The sequence below is a fragment of the Budorcas taxicolor genome, chromosome 5 (genome assembly GCF_023091745.1).
Source record: "Budorcas taxicolor isolate Tak-1 chromosome 5, Takin1.1, whole genome shotgun sequence".
In the NCBI taxonomy this organism is placed as follows: domain Eukaryota; kingdom Metazoa; phylum Chordata; class Mammalia; order Artiodactyla; family Bovidae; genus Budorcas; species Budorcas taxicolor.
In genome coordinates this window covers 118,058,818-118,081,296 of record NC_068914.1, presented here as the reverse complement: position 1 = coordinate 118,081,296, position 22,479 = coordinate 118,058,818, and positions in this window count along the sequence as shown.

Below are 22,479 nucleotides of genomic sequence, written 5' to 3'. Positions count from 1 at the left end.
AGCGTCTATGACATGCAGGCTCCTGAAACTAATCTAACTTTGGGTCAGCCCAGTTTTCCACACGGGTGCCAGAGCCTGGACTTTCTGGTCCAAATCCCAGGTTTGTGATGACTGTGCTCTACTCCATTTAATACATGAAAATAATTACTTGTGGATATATGTTTATTGGTAAATGACACTTCTCATTCTAAAATGATGTCTTGCCCCCCAGGCTAGAGTCAGCCTTGACAAAGTTCCTGGTGGTGCAACTCCAAGAGCCCAGGTCTTCCTTGCTTCTGCAAGAGCCTTTATCTCACAAGGGCCTGGAGTCCAGCCAGCCCCACCGCACTTCCTGTGTCCCTGCCCTGCATGGCTGAGGACCCTGATGGTGCCCAGTCCTCTCTGCTGTCCTCTACTGACTACTGGACTTTAGGTTGGTTCTAATACCATATGTAAATAATAAAGAACATTCTCCTTGTATTAAACCACACTCACATTTGAGACTGTTCCCTTAAGCTATTTCTAGAAGTAGAATTATGAAATCACAAGGAATCAGTACCTAAAAAATTTTCATACCTAGAGCCACACTGTTATGCAAATTGTCATAATTTATGATCATACTCAAAATATATGAGGGTGTCCATCCTTTCAGACTTTCCCATTCTCAGTGGTCTTTTTTTTAAAAAAAGCTTCAGGTCTTTATATATTAAAAATTTACTTTGGTTCTGCATGTGATTATCTTGCTATGGGAGAAATAGGAAAGCAGATGTTGATTACGTCTAGCTACTGTTTTAAGAAAGCAAAAGAGCCTTTGTCAACTCCTCCTCCTGAGACCTGACTGAAATGATAGTAGAGGTACTTACAGGTATAAAAACAGCTACTGGTAAGAGTGACTTGTGTTTGTGGTCATCTCTCTGCATTGGTACTGGCTCTGAAACTTTACATATGATAACTTCTATGTTATTCCATTAACATTTGATATGTGTACATTGTATCCCCATCTACTGATAAGGAAGCTGAAGTACAGAAGTTTTATGATTTGGCCCAGGTCAGAAGTCTTGCCCCTGGTAGACTGGATTCCACCCCACTCAGTGGGCTCACCCCACTCAACATAACCTCCCTCTTCTTCCTCTGCTGCTAATAAAAACAAGCATGGGGGCAACAGGAGACCAGAGTCTTCAACAAATGTCTGAAGATTCACTGGATGGAGAAGTGATAGCTGAATAAAGAGGAGCTCAGTAGAGGGAGAGAAACAGGGAGCGCATTCACAGGAGAGAAGAACGGTCTGCTGGGCAGAGCCCCAGAGAGGGAGCAAGATGAGAGGGAGGCCGAGAGGAAGCAGGGGACAAGCCCACCACCCCCACACCCCATCCCACATTCACAGCAGCCTTCACTCTTCACCAGGCTTTTCAGAAAGTTACTTGCAGTTGAGGTGCAGGGGAAAACAATAGGTGGTGTGTTTGTGTGATTATGGAGGAAGATAAAGGATACCCACAAGAGAGATAGACGTGGGATCCAGGAGTCAGGAACACCAAGCCAGCCAGAAGGGAGTCCAAGGATCACAGCTAGGCGCGCAGCAGATCTAGAGAGAAACCAGTCCAGAATGGGATAAGAAGTCCAGAGTCTGTGGGACAGGGGACTCGGTACCACATGAGGCACAGTTGGAAAGAAATGGAGGAAATGTTGAAGATAAACAGTGGAAAGAAATGGAGGAAATGTTGAAAATAAACAGTGCAAGGGGTGAAAATGAAGCCAATTAGAAACATCAGGAAAAACTAAAGTTCTGCCCAGAAGCACGTGCAGCTATTTGGTACAAGTTAGCTCTAAAAAAATGTATTAAAATGTCATAAATATATAAACTTTCTTGTTTGATTTTTTTTTTAATCTAAGGTAAATTAATGTATGTCCAAGTCCTGGTTTTCCCATTTTGATTATTTTGCATGCTGTTTTAAAACTGAAGTATTGTTGATATATTTAATATTTAACAATTCATTTAATCAATATAAAAATTAAAATACATTTCTAGAACTTAGGAGCTGAAGCTCTGAAGGGAAGAGTTGTTTACAAAGCTAGGAGTAAAGAAATAGTAGCTCCAGTTGAGAGTGTAACAAATAAATATGTAAATAAAATGTTTACAAATGCAAAGCTTCCTAATAGAGGATATAAAACTAGAGAAATAATGATACAAGCAGAAGATGGGGAAGGGTATAAGAAAAGTATAAAAATAAATGAAATCTTTATTTTTCCTAGTAAGAAATAAATAATGTACAAATTTTTAAATCAAGAAAATAAAAAATGCAATACCTAATACTGATTAGCTATTGTGGTTGAGGATACCCAACTATGCACCAGTCACCTTCCCAATTGCTTGGTATGAATTCACTTCCTTTTAGTTCTCACAATAATCCTATAAGAAAGGAAACTGAAGCTCAGAGAGGTTAAATAATTACTCAAAACACATAGCTAATGCTAGAGTCAGAATCGAAGTCCAGATTCCTGTCTCCTGAGCACATTCTCACACGATTCCACCTCCCAATGTAGTAATATCATTTCTGTGTGCATTAGTCACTCACTGTGTCTGACTCTTTGTGACCCCTTGGACTGTAGCCCACCTGGCTCCTCTGTCTATGGAATTCTCCAGGCAAGAATACTGGAGTGTGTTGCCATTTCCTTCCCCAAATATAATTTAAAGACATTGATTAACTATCTAAAAAATAGCTGGATTTAGAAAAGGCAAAGGAACCAGAGCTCAAATTGCCAAAATCTGTTGGATCATTGAAAAAACAACAGAGTTCCAGAAAAACATCTACTTCTGCTTCGTTCACTATGTCGAAGCCTTTGACTGTGTGGATCACAATAAACTGTGAAAAATTTATAAAAGATGGGAATACCAGACCACCTGACCTGTCTCCTGAGAAATTGATGTGCAAGTCAGGAACTTAGAACTCGACATGGAACAACAGACTGGTTCCAAATCGGAAAAAGAATGCATCAAGGCTGTATATTGTCACCCTGGTTATTTAACGTATATGCAGAGTACATCATGAGAAACACTGGGCTGGAAGAAGCACAAGCAGGAATCAAGATTGCTGGGAGAAATATCAATAACCTCAGATATGCAGATGACACCACCCTTATAGCAGAAAGCAAAGAACTCAAGAGCCTCTTGATGAAAGTAAAAGAGGAGAGTGAAAAAGCTGGCTTAAAACTCAACATTCAGAAAACTAAGATCATGGCATCTGGTCTCATCACTTCATGGCAAATAGATGTGCTAGCAATGGAAACAGTGACAGACTTCATTTTGGGGGGCTCCAAAATCACTGTAGATGGTAACTGTAGCCATGAAATAAAAAGATGCTTGCTCCTTGGAAGAAAAGTTATGAACAACCTAGACAGCATATTTAATAGCAGAGACATTTCTTTGCCAACAAAGGTCCGTCTAGGCAAAGCAATGATTTTTCCAGTAGTCATGTATGGATGTGAGAGTTGGACTATAAAGAAAGCTGAGGGCTGAAGAATTGATGCTTTTGAACTGTGGTGTTGGAGAAGACTCTTGAGAGTCCCTTGGACTGCAAGGAGATCCAATCAGTCCATCCTAAAGGAAGTCAGTCCTGAATATTCATTGGAAGGATTGATGTTGAAGCTGAAACCGCAGTACTTTGGCCACCTGATGTGAAGAGCTGACTCATTTGAAAAGACCCTGATGCTGGGAAAGATTGAAGGCAGGAGGAGAAGGGGACGACAGAGGAGGAGATGGTTGGATGGCATCACCAACTCAGTGGACGTGAGTTTGAGTAAACTCTGGGAGCTGGTGATGGACAGGGAGGCCTGGTGTGCTGCAGTCCATGGGGTAGCAAAGAGCTGGACATGACTGAGCGACTGAACTGAAATGAAAGAAGCTTTTCCTTGGGAAGGAATGAGTAGAACCCTCTGCACAAATTGATTTTTTTAACCATATGTACTTATGATTTTTTATTGTTTTAACTCTAAGACAGCTACTAGTGAAGTTGCTCAGTCGTGTCCGACTCTGCGACCCCATGGACTGTAACCTACCAGGTTCCTCCATCCATGGAATTTTTCAGGCAAGAGTACTGGAGTGGGATGCCATTTCCTTCTCCAGGGGATCTTCCCGATGCAGGGATCAAACCTAGGTCTCCCACATTACAGGCAGATGCTTTCCTTTCTGAGCTACCAGGGAAGCACTAAGACAACAAAAGTCACTTTATAGCAGTCAGGAACCCCCAAGAATGGGGTGGTTTCTAGCACCACCACCTCAAAGATGAGGGAAGCAGTTAAATTAAGTGCCAACAAGAAATAAGTGTGAGTCTTGCTGTGACAACTGTCAGTGTAGGAACATGTTCGTGCTGATGAAACCAAGTTCCCTAGAAAAGTAGACATGAAAACAGGGTGAAACCAGAATAATGAGAGTGAACCATGGCCTTAAACAAATATCTGGACACCCAGTGTACCCAGTAGCCCACCTACATGTACACCCATGGGCTTCTGTCCACTCAAAGGAAGCAAGATAACTTGCAGGGGAGGCATCCACAGGCCAGCATCTCTGCTCCTGTAGAGGCAAGGATGCTCTTGAAGATGTTCAGAGAAGTGGTCAGAAGGGGCGCCCACATATAACAATAATAATAGTAATAAAAGGTAATGTTACCATAAATATATTTTGTTGGGCCTTGTTGAGTCTGTGAAAGGCCATGAGTTCATAATAATAATCAAATGAGAGGACTTTGGATAAAGTGTGGCCAAAAAGGGAGACAAAGTTTAAAAACTGCACTCGTGGTAATGCAGGAGATGAAAAATGCAAGAGATGTGGGTTCAGTCCCCAAGTCAGGAAGATCCCCTGGAGAAGGAAATGGCAACCCACTGAAGTATTCTTGCCTAGGAAATCCCATGGAGAGGAGCCTGGTGGGCTACAGTTCATGGGGCTACAAAGAGTTGGACAGGACTGAGCTGGTATCTTTCTTTCTTTTCTTTTCATGGTGTAAAGAAGCGTGAGTATAATAGGAAATATTTTGTTATGAAATAAATTTAATAAGAAGAGCAGTCTTGAAGTCTGTGGGGATATTCCCTTCTGTTTATTTACACGGATGTTTATAAAGGATTGAGAAAGAAAGAACCCCTGACATCCCAAAGCTGGCCTAGTATCACAACAGGGTGATGTTCTTTTCCTCTTGGATGTAAAGGCTCTCACAGAACTCCAACTTCACACAGGGTCACCCTGAGAGCAGGAGTGAAGGAGACAGCAAACACCCATCACTGCGCCCCCACCAAGAAAACACCCCCTCCCTGGGCTGAAAAGCAGGACTGCTCCTTCTTTATCAATTGCACCTTTATCCTCACTCTGGTCCCCAGTTCCACAGATGGAGTTGCTGAGACTCACACTGGTAGAACTGACCCCAGTTCTCAGCAGCACCCAGCCTAGAGTTGCCCCATATCGTTAGAGCCTCCCCCAAATCCCCTCCCCTAAGCCCCATCCTAGAATCTTTCTGTCATCTCCTCTCTGTGATGCCCAGGGTTGTCCCTCAGGAAGAGTAACCATCAGCTTGTCCACTAGCGAGTGTGCCTGGCGGCAGAGGCTAGAGGCACTGACCTTGTGGATGGGAGAGTATTCACAGAGGTAGGCCTTCCTCCAAGCAGGTGGGAGAAGAGAACTGGCTTCTCCCCTGCCTCCTTCTCTGCCTCAAAGCTGCAGGACCCCAGGAGCCGGGGCAGCCAATTGAAATCATGAAACAAGAGAAGGAAAATTCAAGCCAGAAAGAAGAGGAGGGCTCCAGCAGAAGGGCCAGCTCCTGGATGATGCCAAAGAATTGCAAATGCATCATGACCCTTGACTTATCCTTCTGTCCTTCCCTCCCATTCTTGTCCTGGTCCTGACCCTTGTTTTGGGCCTCAGCTGGGTGTGGATGTTGGATGGTGCTCCCTTCTGCTGGATTTCTATTGTGAGTGCCTTCCTCTGTTAGTGTCCAGGTCACTTCCTGGAAAGGCTGTTTCTGGGAAAAGGAAGGACTGTGGGGAAGCCTTTCCCCACCCAACTACATGGCCAGACGCAGAGCCCTTATCTTCCAATGGGCAGACAGAGATTCTACCAAACATCTCCCTCCACATGGTACAGCTCATACTCTATGGGCAGGGACAGGAGGGGTAAAGGCAGTGTCAAATTCAAAGTCCTTAGCCCATCGCCAGGCCCTCCCGAAGCTCCTGCTCCTGTCTTCCGCACCCTCCTGACTCCACCGGGCCTGGTCCAGGGGCCTGGAGGATGCCCAGCTGCCTGGACTCTGATTCCCCCCCAGCCTCCAGGCCTTCGCGCAGGCTGCCCCTCCTCTGCAAGGCCTTTCCCCACCTGCCTCACCAGGTGAAATGTTACCTGTAATTAGAGTTCCTACTCCAAAGCCTCCTCTCCCTGCTGTCTCCCCCAGTTCCTCTCCAGTCTCCCCTGGAATCTTGCACTTTCCTGGTTGTGGGTCTGTTTGTGCAGAGTTTCTGCAGCTCCCAGCAGTGGGCAGGGGCCCTGTCTCTTCTCTGCTGCTCCCCCTGCTCCAGGGCCGCTGGGGCTCCCTCCACCCTCCCGGGCACAGTCTGGCTAGAATACGAGGTGTGGGGCCCGTTACTGGGACATGAAGCAACCAGCGTCATGAAAACACAGCACCACATCTGTGGTGGAGTACTTAGATTTGTTTTCCTTGTCTGTCTTGATAAAAGTTCTTTCTGATTGTGTCATCACATTTCTGAGTGTTTCCATTTACAGGCATCCTGCACTTTCCAGAAGATCACCCTCTGCCAGTAAACTGTGATGTGAGACCTACATCGTCTATTCTCTACACCATCTTGGTTTAGGAAAGCTTTTGCTGAACACAGACACACCTGTCTCCACATCCAGGCTCTGCCCCTGCATAACCTGTGCCTTGAGCCATGACCTCACCTCCATGAGCTTCCATTTCCCTTCTTCTGTAAAGTAGTGTCAGTCATCCTTTTCTCAGACAGTCATCCTGAGAATGGGGAGATGAGCAGGGCTCCTACCCGCCCCTGCTTACCCAGGAATCTTCCTCTGGCCGAGTGTGAACAAGATCCAGTTATTCTCAGCTCTGCAGATGCAGCCGCCTTCTGTGCATCTCTGCAATGACCACACACTTTCGGGGCCCAGATATACCCAGAGAATCAAAAGGGAAAGTGAAAACTTCTTTTCTGAGTTGCTCAAGTTAACAGCACCCTGCCCACCCTGGCCCCACCTTAGACAAATCTCACCCTTCTGCTGACCCCTTAGAAAAACAAGCCCAGCCCTGACATTTCATGACCTTGACACAGTCCTCTCTGAGTCGGCTCCTTGAAGGAGAACTGATAGCAGCACATTGTGAGTCCCTTGGCGACCCACTCCCCCAGCCCATGGCCATCTTCCCACCCGCTCAGTCCTCTCCACCCCAACACAGTTGTTAGCCTGCCTGCCTTATTCACCTTTGCTCCACCAGCACATGGCCATACTGCTGCTGCAGAGGGCTATGCCCATGTGGCTACTAGGATTTGCTCATGCAGATCCAACTGCCAGGGACACCTGCTGCAACCGATCTGGAGAAATCATACTCACCCTGCAGAGCCAAAATCTCCCATCACCTCCTCTGAGAAGCCCTCCAGGGCCTCCCCTGCTGAGTCCCCTGCTGTGCTCCTGTGGTACCTGGGAGAGGGTCCTAAGGCTACCCCTCAGCCACGCTGTCCATACCCAGCTCCACCCTTTGATCAAGTCCCCCTGGACTTGGCCCTGCTGACAGGGACAGAACTAGTGCCTTCAGGTCCCAGCAACTCACCTGAGGCGGCCCAGCCTTGGTGGTTAAGGCCACTGGGATGGATGCCAAGTTTGTAGGAAGGGCTGAGAGCATGCTGCTTTTTACTCCCTTGGATTATTTCTACTTGACACAGTTCTCTTTTCTGCAAATGGAGCACTTTTACAGGAAGGCTAGTGACCTGACAACTCAGAAAAGCCTACAATAGAAAACCAGTCTGAATTTCTGTTTGGTTCCTGAGCAAAGAGCCTTGGTGTGTCAAGGACTGGGCATGCACAGACTCTGTGCAGGCACCATCCACACCATGCCTGTCCAGACTCTCACACCAGCTCTAGGAAGCTTCAGCTCCATTTTCAGATTAAGAAACAGAAGAACAGGCCCCGCATCCTGAGAGTCATGCAGCTGGGCTGCTGGTGACTTTTCTTTTTTGCCCCAAGCAGTAGGGGCAGCGATGTACTTGGACCCCTCATAGAGACCCACCTGCCAACATCAGGGCTGCTTCATCCCAGAACATGGCCCTGGTCATCATGGTCACCTCCTCTCAGCTTTTGAGGGAGGGCCAGAGGAGTGATGGATGGTATCCCATGAGGACCACACACTACAGTTTGGTCTTACAGTCACCCTGGAAATTAGGTCAGGAATCTGATCTGATTTTGCCGATAAGGCAACAAAGGGGAGGGGCGAGGTAGGGGCTTGCTTTCTGCAACTCACGGTAGGTGCCACAACTCAAACCAAGGTTGTCATTTGCCTATTGGAAACTCTACTCCTTGTTTAAAGTTACTGTTTGTTTTCAGCTATTTTTTTCCCCAGAAAACTTCCTCCTACTGATTCTTCTCTCTTCTATTAGCACGAGCTAATCTGGACATTCAAGCAAAACCACCATGAGATGCAGAACTCAGCTAATCCATATGTGTGGAAACCATGGTTTATTGCTTTTGCTTGCTCTTTCCCCTTTCCTTAAGTTAGATATTCTGACTGACACGGCAGCATTAATTAGATGCTGTTCTGCACACGGAACAAACCCCCTTATCTTCAAACTCCTTTCTTTATGACTCTAATGTGATTACCTCTGGACCTCCAGGAGGAGGCTTCCTTAATCCTAGAATTCTGGTCTCTTCCTTGTCTTACTGTTCTTAGTTAAAGATTACAAGATAAGTTATCAATAAATATGCACTCAGCATTATCTCAGAGAGTGTCTGTTCTGGGAGAAACTCTCATAATCCCATGTGTTAGTGAGAATTATTCAATGTGCCGTCGCCACAATTGGCACCTGAACAAAGACCACCTGATGATTTGCTTCTAACCTGTTCTTCAAGCCCAAGCAAGGGGAAAGGACATCTGCTGATTCAGGTAGGAGCCTCTAAGCCCAGCAATGGAACGAAGTCTTCCTGACATGCAGTACTTTTGCTTTTGCTTTCTGCTATAATTCTCTTTCTTCTCAAAAGCTTGCACATAAATGTCAGCTTTCCTTTCTGCTTGCTGCCGCTGGTTGTAAGGTTTCTGGTTTAGACTTAGTGAAACTTCTTCCATTGTTTCTAAGGTTTCTAACGAAACTTCTTCTCGGTGTCCTTCGTATCCACAAGAAGGTTCTTTGAAAGTGTCTGATGGGAACTAGTAGGTCATTGGTTGAGAAATGGTGTAGGTGTTGCAAATGTACAGCATCTAAATACTTGGAATTTTGTCATATTGGGTTTCTGCTATAGAACAGTGAGAAACTCCTTGGGCTGATATTATTCCTCTGCTGGAAGCACCTCCTCCATCTCCTTTTATTATGTCTAAGACCAGCTGTATAGAATCAACAAAGACTACTTTACCAGCTCATGAATCTGCTCAAGGACTTGCTCAATCACTTCCTAATGTTTCTCAGGGTCCAATGGTAGAAAACATGGTCAGAGAAGGTTTAGAGGAGGAAGGAACTGTAGATGCCTTCCCTGTGTTTTCACAGCAGGACAATGGCATCTCTAGTTCATTTACTAAAGGGGTTGTAGAAAGTATAGGTGGTGGATAACAAATGACACCCTGGGATTGGAAGACACTTGTAAAAATGGTTTACCTACTGCTCAATATTCCTTATCGTTTCAAGAATATAGAGATTATTGTACTATGCTTGCTTTAAACAACCTTCAAAATGGCATCTCTGTTAATATAGACATGCTTTAGGGAGAAGGACAATACATAACTGTGGCTGCTCAAACCAAAATGGACACTCAGGCTTTTACACAAGCCTCCAAAGCTGCTCATAAAGCTTGTCTTTGTTTACCCCATCTTCCAGTCCCACAGGAATCCTTTCCTGCTCTAAGACAAGGAGCAAATGAACCTTACATGAGCTTTGTAGACAAATTACAAAATGCTCAGTCAGTTCAGTGCAGTCACTCATTCACGTCTGACTCTGTGACCCCACAGACTACAGCACGCCAGGCTTCCCTGTTCATCACCAACTCCTGGAGCTTGCTCATACTCATGTCCATCGAGTTGGTGATGCCATTCAACCATCTCATCCTCTGTCGTCCCTGTCTCCTTCTGCCTTCAATCTTTCCCTGCATGAGGATCTTTTCTGAGGAGTCAAGTGTTTGCATCAAAATGCTATTGACCGACAAATTGAAAACTGGAGGCTTGGAATATATTAACACTGCAATTAACCCATTTGAATATAAAGTTCCAAAGAATAACAAGGAGAAATAAGAAAGCCTTCCTCAGCGATCAATGCAAAGAAATAGAGGAAAACAACAGAATGGGAAAGACTAGAGATATCTTCAGGAAAATTAGAGATACCAAGGGAATAGTTCATGCAAAGATGGGCTCAATAAAGGACAGAAATGGTATGGACCTAACAGAAGCAGAAGATATTAAGAAGAGGTGGCAAAAATTCACAGGAGAACTGTACAAAAAAGATCTTCACGACCCGGATAATCATGATGGTGTGATCACTCACCTAGGGCCAGACATCCTGGAATGCGAAGTCAAGTGGGCCTTAGGAAACATCACTACGAACAAAGCTAGTAGAGGTGATGGGATTCCAGTAGCTATTTCAAACCATAAAAGATGATACTGTGAAAGTGCTGCACTCAATATGCCAGCACATTTGGAAAACTCAGCAGGGGCCACAGGACTGGAAAAGGTCACTTTTGATTCCAATCCCAAAGAAAGGCAATGCCAAAGAATGCTCAAACTACCACACAATTGCACTCATGTCACACGCTAGTAAAGTAATGCTCAAAATTCTCCAAGCCATGCTTCAACAGTACGTGAAACATGAACTTTCAGATGTTCAAGCTGGTTTTAGAGAAAAGGCAGAGGAACCAGAGATCAAATTGCCAACATCCGTTGGATTATTGACAAAACAAGAGAGTTCCAGAAAAATATCTATTTCTGCTTTAGTGACTATGCCAAAGCCTTTGACTGTGGATCACCACAAACTGTGGAAAATTCTTAAAGAGATGGGAATACCAGGTCACCTGACCTGCCTCTTGAGAAATTTGTATGCAGGTTAGGAAGCAACAGTTGGAACTGGACATGGAACAACAGACTGGTTCCAAATAAGGAAAGGAGTATGTCAAGGCTATATATTGTCACCCTGCTTATTTAACTTATATGCAGAGTACATCAGGAGAAACTCTGATTCTGCTGGATGAAGCACAAGATGGAATCAAGATTGCCGGGAGAAATATCAATAACCTCAGGTTTGCAGATGACACCACCCTATGGCAGAAAGTGAAGAGGAACTAAAGAGCCTCTTGATGAAAGTGAAAGAGGAGAGTGAAAAAGCTGGGTTAAAACTCAACATTCAGAAAATGAAGATCATGGCATCCAGTCCCATCACCTCATGGCAAATAGATGGGAAAAGAGTGGAAACAGTGACAAACTCTATTTTTGGGGGCTCCAAAATCACTGCAGATGGTGACTGCAGCCATGAAATTAAAGAATGCTTGCTCCTTGGAAGAGAAGTTATGACCAACCTAGATAGCATATTAAAAAGCAGAGACATTACTTTGCCAACAAAGATCCATCTAGTCAAGGCTATGGTTTTCCAGTAGTCCTGTAGGGATGTGAGAGTTGGAGTATAAAGAAAGCTGAGGGCTGAAAAATTGATGCTTTTGAACTGTGGTGTTGGAGAAGACTCTTGAGAGTCCCTTGGACTGCAAGGAGATCCTACCAGTCCATCCTAAAGGAGATCAGTCTGAATATCCATTGGAAGGACTGACGTTGAAGCTGAAACTCCAATACTTTGGCCACCTGATTCAAAGAACTGACTCATTGGAAAAGACCCTGATACTGGGAAAGATTGAACGTGGGAGGAGAAGAGGACAACAGAGGATGAGATGGTTGGATGGTATCACCGACTCAATGGACATGAGTTTGGGTAAACTGCAGGAGTTGGTGTTGGACAGGGAGGCCTGGCATTCTGCAGTCCATGGGGTCACAAAGAGTCTGACGCATCTGAGCGACTGAACTGATCTGAACTGAACTGAATGGGATATTAAATATCACAAGTATTCCTCACAACCCTACTGGACAAGCCATTATTGAATGTACAAATGGGCTACTGAAATTATTTTTAAATAAACAGAAAAGGAAACAATTAACCCCTCCCGGGGAATGATTGTATATTGCCCTACTCACTCTTAATCACTAGTCAATTTCCCAAAAATTCTTCACAATCAGCTGCTGCTAGACATTTTTCTCCTCCACATTCACAAGAATACCCTCTGGTACTTTTTAAACAACCAACCTCTCCTATTTGGCAAGGGCCTGTTAAATTACTAACATGGGGAAGGGGATATGCTGCCGTTCTGTCTTCCTCAGGTCCACTTCGGATCCTTGCCTGTTATGTGAAACCTTATCATGAGGCACCAAGGATTTCAAGATCCATTACCAGAGTTTCATCTGCTGACCACCCAAAAGACTCCTCCTAGCACGTCTCCTCCAAAAAGACAGAGAAATAGTCATCCGCCAGCCACTGACATTACGTGAAGAGCTGAAATAGCTCGTTAGTACTGGCACACCTGTTACTCCTGATAATCCATAATAACTGTTACCGCGGCAGCTGTTATTGCAGCTACTGCTGCCACTGCCCTTTCTATATCCTCAAAAACCGCCGACCAAGTACAGACTTTTATGACTAATATAACTTCTGGCTTTACTGAACAAGTAGAAACTGATCTAATGATTTTACCTCAACTTGCAGCTTTGAACACCGCAGTTTTATGGCTCGGTGAACATCAACGTGCTCTTTGGACTCAGTCACAATTAGACCGTGACAGTATGTTTTCTCATGTGTGTGTAACACCTTATTTTCTCATAATTATTCTGAAACCTGGAATGATTTGCGTCAACAGCTAGATCCAAAATCAGACGATATACTCGATGCCTCTGTCCTACACTTACAACTCATCCTTTGTCAACACATTCAATCCCTTCAACAATGCTGTTTGGATGTTACTATTCAAACCATCTTAGATAAAGCCACATGGCTCAACGCAAAGAACTGGTTCTCCTCCCTAAATCTAAAATCTTGTTCTTTTTCCTTTCATCTTATTCATAATATGGCTTTGTGTTTTGTTTCTAGTCAGAACGTCAATTGTTTCATTTTCTTGACTCACCTGCACTGAGGTGATATTAACACTATTCCTCCCACAAGAAGATCAAAGAAACATTCATTAAAGAAAATAAGAAGAGGGGAATTGTGGGAACCATGTTTTACTGCTTTCTCAGAAACATCTCCTGGAATTTAATCTTGCTCATTCTCTCTTCTTTGCTTGCTCTTTTCCCCTCTCTTAAGTTAGACATTCTGACTGACATGTCGGCATTAGTTAGATGCTGTTCTGCACACAGAACAAACCCCCTTATCTTCAAAGTCATTTCTTTATGACTCTGATCACATAATTCATAAAGAAACCAGAGATCAAATTGCCAACATCCGTTGGATCATCGAAAAAGCAAGAGAGTTCCAGAAAAATATCTATTTCTGCTTTGTTGACTATGCCAAAGCCTTGACTATGTGGATCACAACAAACTGTGTAAAATTCTTCAAGAAATGGGGATGCCAGACCACCCAACCTGCCTCCTGAGAAATCTGTATGCAGGTCAAAAGCAACAGTTTGAACCAGATATGAAAAAATGAACTAGTTCCAAATTGGGAAAGGAGTATGTCAGGCTGTATATTGTTACCCGGCTTATTTAATGTATATGCAGAGTACATCATGCAAAATGCCAAGCTGGATGAAACACAAGCTGGAATTAAGATTGCCAGGAGAAATATCAATAACCTCAGATATGTAGATGACACCACCCTTATGGCAGAAAGTGAAGAGGAACTAAAAAGCCTCTTGATGAAAATGAAAGAGGACAGTGCAAAAGCTGGCTTAAAACTCAACATTCAGAAAACTAAGATCATGGCATCCGGTCCCATCACTTCATTGCAAATAGATGGGGAAACAATGGAAACAGTGACAGACTATTGGAGAAGGCTCTTGAGAGTCCCTTGGACTGCAAGGAGATCCAGCTAGTGAATCCTAAAGGAAATCAATCCTGAATTTGGCCACCTGGTGTGAAGAACTGACTCATTTGAAAAGACCTTGATGCTGGGAAAGATTGAAGGTGGGAGAAGAAGGGGACAACAGAAGACGAGATGGTTAGATGGCATCACTGACTTGATGGAGATGAGTTTGAGCAAGCTCTGGGAGTTAGTGATGGACAGGGAAGCCTGGCGTGCTCCAGTCCATGGGGTCACAAAGAATCAGACACGACTGAGCGACTGAACTGAACTGAATGTGATTACCTCTGGACATCCAGGAGAAGGCTTCCTTAATCCTAGAATTCTGGTCTCTGCCTTGCCTACTGCTCTTAGTTAAAGACTACAAGACAAGTTATCAATAAATGTGCACTCAGCATTTTCTCCGAGAGTCTCTTTGGCGAGCTCTCCCATTGCTGTCTCTGATAATGCTGTGTGTGTGAGAATCATTCGGTGTGAAGTCACTACATGTATGAGCAATCATGCCAAGCACTTTGCATGCATGATCTCAGTTTCCTCAGAATAAAATTAAACAGATGAGGAAACTAAGGCAGAGAGCAGCTCAATAACTTGTCCAAGGTCACATAACCTGCCCCTTCCTTGTAGGTTTCATCTTTTCTCAATCAGAGGACATTCTCTGCCAGCAAATGACACGGGAAAAACACTCCTCGTGGAATCTTGAGGAGGAACATTTGAGATCAATTGAGCTAGTACCTGCCTGAGGCAGTCACATTTTGTAAGTAAGTGCTTTTATATGAGAGTGCTGGGCAGGCGCCGTAACATAGCACAGGGAAGCGGGGATTCAAGTGGAGGGGAGAGGTTTCCACCTAAACTAACCCATTCCAGGTAGAGGGGACAGCACCATACTCGGCAGGACCTACTGTGTGGCAGGCACTGGCCCAGGCCACGGACACACATGATATTTGAGCCTCTAAAAGTATAGGGAAATAGTCTTCTCATTTTACAGGTGAGAGCAGGTAAGGTGCTCCAGGTCACACAGGTGAGAGATGGCAAAGGTCAGATTGGGGTTCAGTTCAAGGTCCGCTGACCCTCACAGAGTGGCTGGGGCTGGAGGCAGGGCAAGAGCTGAAAGAAACAGCTTCTGTGGTGACACTCCAGGGTCCGGGAGCAGGAGGAGATTTGGACCAAAGGGAGAGGGCAGGAGAAGCCCTATCTGGCCTTGGGAACTCCCTCTGCTGTCCTCTCTCCCTGTGAGCTGTCCTGGCCTCACTTATGAGTCACTTGTTGGGTGGTGGGAGGAAATGAGCACCTTGGACTTGGCTCCCTGAGTAGACAGCCCAGAAGGAGGCCTTGGGGACAGACTCCTGGTTGCGGGACTTCCCCGACCCCTGTGGGAGGCTGGAGGTTGCTTATTCATCCCCTTCTTGGTTCTTGATTCTTCTTGGGTTAATTCAGCCAGTTGGCACCACTTCAACTCCAGGTCACAAGTAGGAACCAGCCAGAGAAGAGACAGCTGATTACCTGAGCAGCCCCCCAGGTCTTCTGAGCCCATGGTGGCAGCAGTAGTGTCTCGGAGATCTCCTTTCAGCTCCTTGTTTGCATAGGGCTGTCCTATCTTTTTGCCTTTTCATACTGTTCATGAGGTTCTCAAGGTATCAAGAATACTGAAGTGTTTTGCCATTCCCTTCTCCAGTGGACCTCATTTTGTCAGTACTCTCCACTCTCTTTCATAAGCCTCTTATCTTTCTCCATCAGAGGGCAGACAGACTGAAAACCACAATCACAGAAAACTAACCAATCTGATCACATGGACCACAGCCTTGTCTGACTCAATGAAACTATGAGCCATGCCGTGTAGGGCCACCCAAGACAGAGGGGTAAGGAACCTAGTGATGGATTTACTGGGAAAAGTTTCAGCACTCGGCTGGTTTGTGTCCTGGCTGGACTGCACCCCATACCCTTCCTAGAATGTTGAGACCAACAGCAGAGATGCCATCTCTGCAGCAGTCCAACCCCTCAGGCTTTTAGTCCACTCCTGCTCTTTCCCAGATTTCCTGGCTTCCTAAGTCAGCTCTTGCTTTTCTGCCAAAATTTTCATTTGGAAAAATGAACCCAGGATCACACATTTTGTTTAGTTGTTGCATTCCTCTTAAGCCAGCTTTTGATATCTGAATTGATCCTTTTGCTTTGGCTTTCCCACCCAGACCCCTAAGTCTTGGATTATGGAGTCTCTGCTGCAACTGTCTGAGATAATCCTGCTTGGGTAGGAAAACCAGGAACCATTGCATAAGGAAGTCTAATCATAGGGGTTGAGTAAGGCTAGGGGAGGGGTGAAGTGAGTGGCACCATCAGCCTTTTGGGAGGGGTGGTGCTGGTGACGGTTTGTCTCCAAAGGAGCACTACCCACCTTCCAAACCCAGGAGGCCTTCAAGCTGAACCACCTGACGAACTTGACGGGGGGTAGGGGAGAGAGTAAGGCTGAGAGACAGCTTTATTTTTCATTTTATGTATTTTTGAATTTTGTAACATGGACTTTTATGACTTGGTCAAAAACAGATATTGAAATAGACCTAACCAGGGTCTTCCCTGGTGGCTCAGAGGTTAAAGTGCCTCCCTTCAATGCAGGAGACCTGGGTTCGATCCCTGGGTTGGGAAGATCCCCTGGAGAAGGAAATGGTAACCCACTCCAGTATTCTCGCCTGGAAAATCCCATGGACGGAGAAGCCTGGTAGGCTACAGTCCATGGGGTTGCAAAGAGTCAGACACGACTGAGCAACTTCACTTTCACTTTTCACTTTCAGGGTCACTCAGTATCAAGAGCCAAAGACAGGACTCAAACCCAGATCTGCAGCCATGAGCCTGAACTCCTTTGCCAGCATCACAAGAGGGTACATTTATCTGTGGTTTTAACCTAAATCGATCCAGGGGGTGCTGCTGGGACACAGAAGAAAGCCAGGGGAAGACACAGACATCTGTACCTGCAGCCAAGAAGGGATGTCCTCAGGGGCCTGCTGGGATTTCAGCTGCTTTCCAAAGGCAGAAGAGTCTTTAAGGTTGGAGCACGGTGACACCTCGCCTTAGAGAGGCTCCCAGAGCTACTGGGCGGGCAGGGTCCCTAAGGCAAAACAACCTGGGTCCCCATGAACTACAGTCATGACCTCAGCAAGGTCAGCCAGCCTCTCAGAGTCTCAATTTCTTCATCAGGAAAATGGGGAAGATAATATACGCTATCCTAAGCGTCGGTGCTGTTATGAGTCTAGCACACTCCCCAGAGAGACATGTCAGGTCCCAGGGAGCACTTGGGACCTCCAGTCAGCTTGCTAATGAGATCTGCTCTCAGTGGGGACCCTCGCGGGTGGAGGAGAGCCTGACCTCACGTGGTCCTTTCTCTCCTCCTCACCTGTAATGTAAGTGGGCTGATCAGAAGCTCTCCCAACCCTGACATTCCAGGATTCAGGGTGCCTGTTATGGACTTTAGCGTTGTCCGCACCAGCGGCATGGGAGGAGAGATGGCGGCCACAGAAGAGGGCCCCAGGGGTAGCTCTGGAGCTGGGAAGGCGTGTCTGGCACGGCCATCTCCTCCTCGCTTCCCCGGTCTCCTCCTCCACTCCCACTGGAGACTGTGCAGCCCTTGTCCCGCCTTCTCTGGATCTGTCTCAGGAATGCTGGTAACTGGAGGTTCTAAACCTGTCTCCAAAAGCATTCCCAACCCCACACCACCCCAGCAGAAAAATTCCAGGCCAAAGCGATTTCCCAACCTGGCAGGAAGCTACCTGCCTGGGCAGAGGTGGGAGGGCAATGTGGACCCAGAGATGGGTCCACAGTCGGCAACACATGAGGGCCCCTGACCCTAATCCCTTGCCCTCTGGGCCCAACACACCTCCCCTCCTTTCCAAACCTTTCCTTGGCTCCCAGCCACTAGGAGGAGGGGCGCTTTCGTTGGCTTAACCCTTCTCTCCCCAGGCTTCCAGTCCCCCCTTCTGCTCTGGGTAGTGAATAGCCCCAACCCCCATCTCTATGGTGCTGCTTCTTCTCTCAACAACTTGCAGGGTGAGTATTATTACGTTTTCTATTTCCAAGCAGGGGCAGCCCAGACTGAGGAAGTCAGATGTTTTCCTCTGGGTCACGTCACTAGGAAGCTGGCTCACCAGAATTCCAGACCCAAAGACAGCAGAAGTCTGTCCTGTGGGGTAGCCCGGCCTCATCTCCTTGTGCCCCACAGGCCCCTGTGAGCCACTGCTTCAAGTGTGAGGCCAAATAAGAACCATGAGATGCACACGTGCCTCGCTGGTCAACAGCAAGGTTGGCAAGGATGAAGACCAGGTGTTATATATCTCCACCTCCCCAGGGCCAGGCAAGCACAGACACTCACAAAGTGCCAGCTGAAGGGGCCTTCCCTTGTGATCAGAAGGGACATGGGACCAGGGGCTGCTTGGCCCTGGCAGCCTGGCTCAGGCAGCACTGGGGCCTGGCCTCCCAGCCTTCATTCTTTACAGGACCCTGTCCCATGGCCAAGAGGAAACAAAGGGCCAAGGTAAGCTCTGGGTGCAGGCTTTCTGGCTTCAGGGGGAGTGCAGGTCACAATTTCTTTTTCTAGCAGCTTCTCTGTGCAAACACAAGCCTCCCGTGGTATGTTTAAATGTCAAGGTAGGCCCTTGCCTCGGTCTCGCCACATCGGCTCCCTCCTCCCTTCCCACCAACTCAGGAATCAAACCAGGGTCTCCTGCATTGCAGGTGGATTCTTTACCAACTGAGCTATCAGGGAAGCCCCCACCTACGCAAACCGCCAAGTAACTGGAAAAAAATGTGGAGTATCTTAAAACTATCTGATGAGATGGGAGTGGAAGTTACTCCTGCACCATGGGAATAGTTCTCCAAAGACTGTCTCCTGGTTTCTGACTCCCTTTTCTTCTCTGCCTTCTGTCCAATATCTGTTCCAAACTCAGATTATTTGGAGAGGGGTGGGCAGCCACCTAGGCAGGAGCGATTCAGCTTGAACGGGCAGAGACAGAAATCCGTCCTCTGTGGAACCCTAACCAAAAATACTGTTTTTTTCCCCCAGAAGACAAACAGTAGGTGTATTAATAGAAGCAGCATGTTTTGTAACTGCAGAGAATCAGGTAAATATTTCATGAGCCCTGACTGGCATTCTGCACCTCTACTCAGCACTTATGCTCCAGTTACCCATGTCTGAAGTCAGGAATCTGAAGTGCCTGCTCTGCCATTTCTTGGCTGTGTGACCTTGAAGGAGTCACTTAACCTCTCTGAGCATCAGACTTTTATCTGTAAAATGTCAAGAACAATGGTCCCCTCGAATCCTTTCTCTGAGTATTATTATTGGGATCAATGAAATGAGCGTATGCTTTGTAAACTCTACAACTTATACCTGTCACATGTCACATATTGCCACTCTGTTGTATATCCCGTCTTCTAACTAATTCTCACTTGTCACCCATTAGCACCAATTCTAATTCTCCAGTTAGTTCTCTTGTTCACTCCCCTGAATATATCCCACTTGTTTTTGTTTTCTAAGCATTCATTTACATATTTATTTGGCTGTTCCTGGTCTTAGTTGTGGCCCAAGGGATCTTTAGTTGGAGTATGTGGGATCTAGTTCCCTGACCAGGGATTGAACCTGGGTCCCCTGCATTGGGAGCACAGAGTCAGCCGCTGGTCCACCAGGGAAGTCCCTATCCCCTTCGTTTTTAAATCTCTGGGCTTTTACTGGTTGACAAGAGGTAAAACGTAGCAATGCCTCTGAAATTTATTATGGTTGAAAGCAAGTAAGATTGCCTGATTCAGAATCCCAGGTCCATGTATGAACTTCTGTGAGTTTTCAAGCAAGTTACTTCACCTTTCTCTGCCTTGGTTTTCCCATCTGAAAAATGGGACAAATAACGGTCCTTATCCCATAGGACGGCTGCGAGACAGGAATTCATTAACCCATCCAAAGAGCTTAGAACACTGCTTGGCACGTGGCGGCCTCCTGATTAGCCTTCTACCTCCTTGGCTATGGGCTTTAATTAACACTGATCAGGAGAACGAGTGCATAATACCCGGGAAATCACAGAGACCAGTGTGCAGAAGAAAGGACTAAGGGGTAGGAGAAAGAAAAATGGAGCTGGAAAGGGAAAAGAAGGGAAAGAGAAAGGAAAAGACAGCAGACTGTGTTTTGAGAAGGTGTTTAGAGCAGCTTAGATGGGAAAAAAGAGGCTGGGGAACAAAGGGAATCACAATACTGTGTGAAGTGAGAGAGGTTGATTTGTTAAAGTTTGGTGACTATTTATTGATCATGTACAAAATACGGTTCTTATTGATGAAAGTTTGTAATCCAGGCAGGAAGGCCAAGCAAACACATGAATAGTGAACCTGCAGAGCAAGAGGGCTTTGCTGTGGGCTTGTAAGCCATCTCTCAAGGTAGCTCATGATCAAATGTCAGGTTGGTGAGATGGGAAATTAAAAAGAATTCAGAGGGAGGCAAGACCCCTGGGGACCAGCAGGGGTCAGCAGCACACAGAGAGAGGAATTGAGCAGAGTCCCGGCAGTGGTGACGTCTTAGCTGCCTGCTTTCTGCACTGCGAACCTCACTCTTAGATCCCCTTTTCCTTTAGATTGAAAGTGACTCTGGATCTAGGCTCTGGCATGTTTATAAATGTCTTTATTTTCCCCTCTCTTATAAATGATTTGTGGCTAGGCAGAGGCTTTAAAGTTCCAAACACTTTTCCTGCAGAACTTCGAAGGGATCGTTCCATGGTCCTTTAGCATTCAGTGGTGCTGACTCAATTTCTGACCCTATCAAAACATGTTTCTTTATAGGCAACCCACTTTTTCTCTTTAAAAACATCTTCACGATATCAGATACTCTTCTATGCTCTGAAAACACATTGTAGTACAAGACAGGCATGATATCCACTCTCATGGAACTTGTTTAGTTGCTAACTCGTGTTTGACTCTTTGGCGGCTTCATGGTCTGTAGCCCACCAGGATTTCCCAGGCAAGAATACTGGAGTTGGTTTCCATTTCCTTCTCCAGGGGCTCTTCCTGACCCAGAGATTAAACCCATGTCTTCTGAACTGCAGGTGAATTCTTAACCACTGAGCCACCAGGGAAGCCCCATGGAATTTACATTCCATATTATTATTTGTTTTGATATCTGTGTTTGCATCTTGTGTCTTCAGCCAGCCTGAAAATACCTTGTAGGGCAAGATTTTGTCTTACTTATCTCTCTGTTCTTGACACTTGATATACTAACTGGTATGTAGTTAATGAACAGGAAATATACGTGAATTAAATTGCACTATATTAAAAAAGATTGTAAGAAAGCACTTTGTAAATTTCAAATCACAATTCAAATAAGACATTTGTAGTTATTCTTTTAAATTGTTAATAATTACCTACTCTGCATCAGCCACTGTTTCAGGCCTCTGTATTAATATACAGATATAATAAAATGGAGTTCCTGCCTTCAAGCCAGTATAGACTAGATATTCCTTATTTTCTCAAGTACTGCTCTTAAGAAATTAGCTTAATGGCAGCTAATTGGTTTAATGTATTTAAAATGTATAGCCTGAGGATCACTTTCAGAATAGCAGAATAAGGACCTCTGAAAATAAATGCAGTGAAAACACTGGCAAAACATCAACTTTTTAGAATTCTGGAAATTAATCAAAGGCTTGTAACAATCTGATGAGTGTTTAGTCAAGAAAAACAGTTGAATCTCAATAAGAACAATGAACTTTGTGCTGTTTTAACTTGTCCTGTTTCTATCTACTTCCCTCAGCTCCATGATAGCCTTGAAAACTAGCAACTCGTAACCAAGATAGCTGTGAAAACCAGCAGCCTAATTAATAGTCACAACAGGGGGCAGAGTGGGTTTGGAGCTACCGAGAAGATCGTCACTTTACCTGTTTGGCAGCTCCCAGGAAAAGCCCTATTTAGTTTGTCTTTATTGATTTGACTCAGAGCTCACTGAGAAAATCCCTGTGTCTTGGGAGATTGTCTCTTTTGGGGGGGGGGGGGTGCGGTGCGGAGATTGTTGTTGCAACAGTCAGTGGCGATTGTTTAATATCACAACTCTCTGAGGTGCCAACTGCAGTTGGGGTAAAGGAAAGAGTGTTTGAAAAGCCTAAAAGAAAGATTGTGTCTGTGTGTGTGCACACTCAGCCATGTCCAACTGTTTGCGGCACCATGGACTATAGCCTGCCAGACTCCTCTGTCTGTAGAATTTTCCAGGCAAGAATTTTG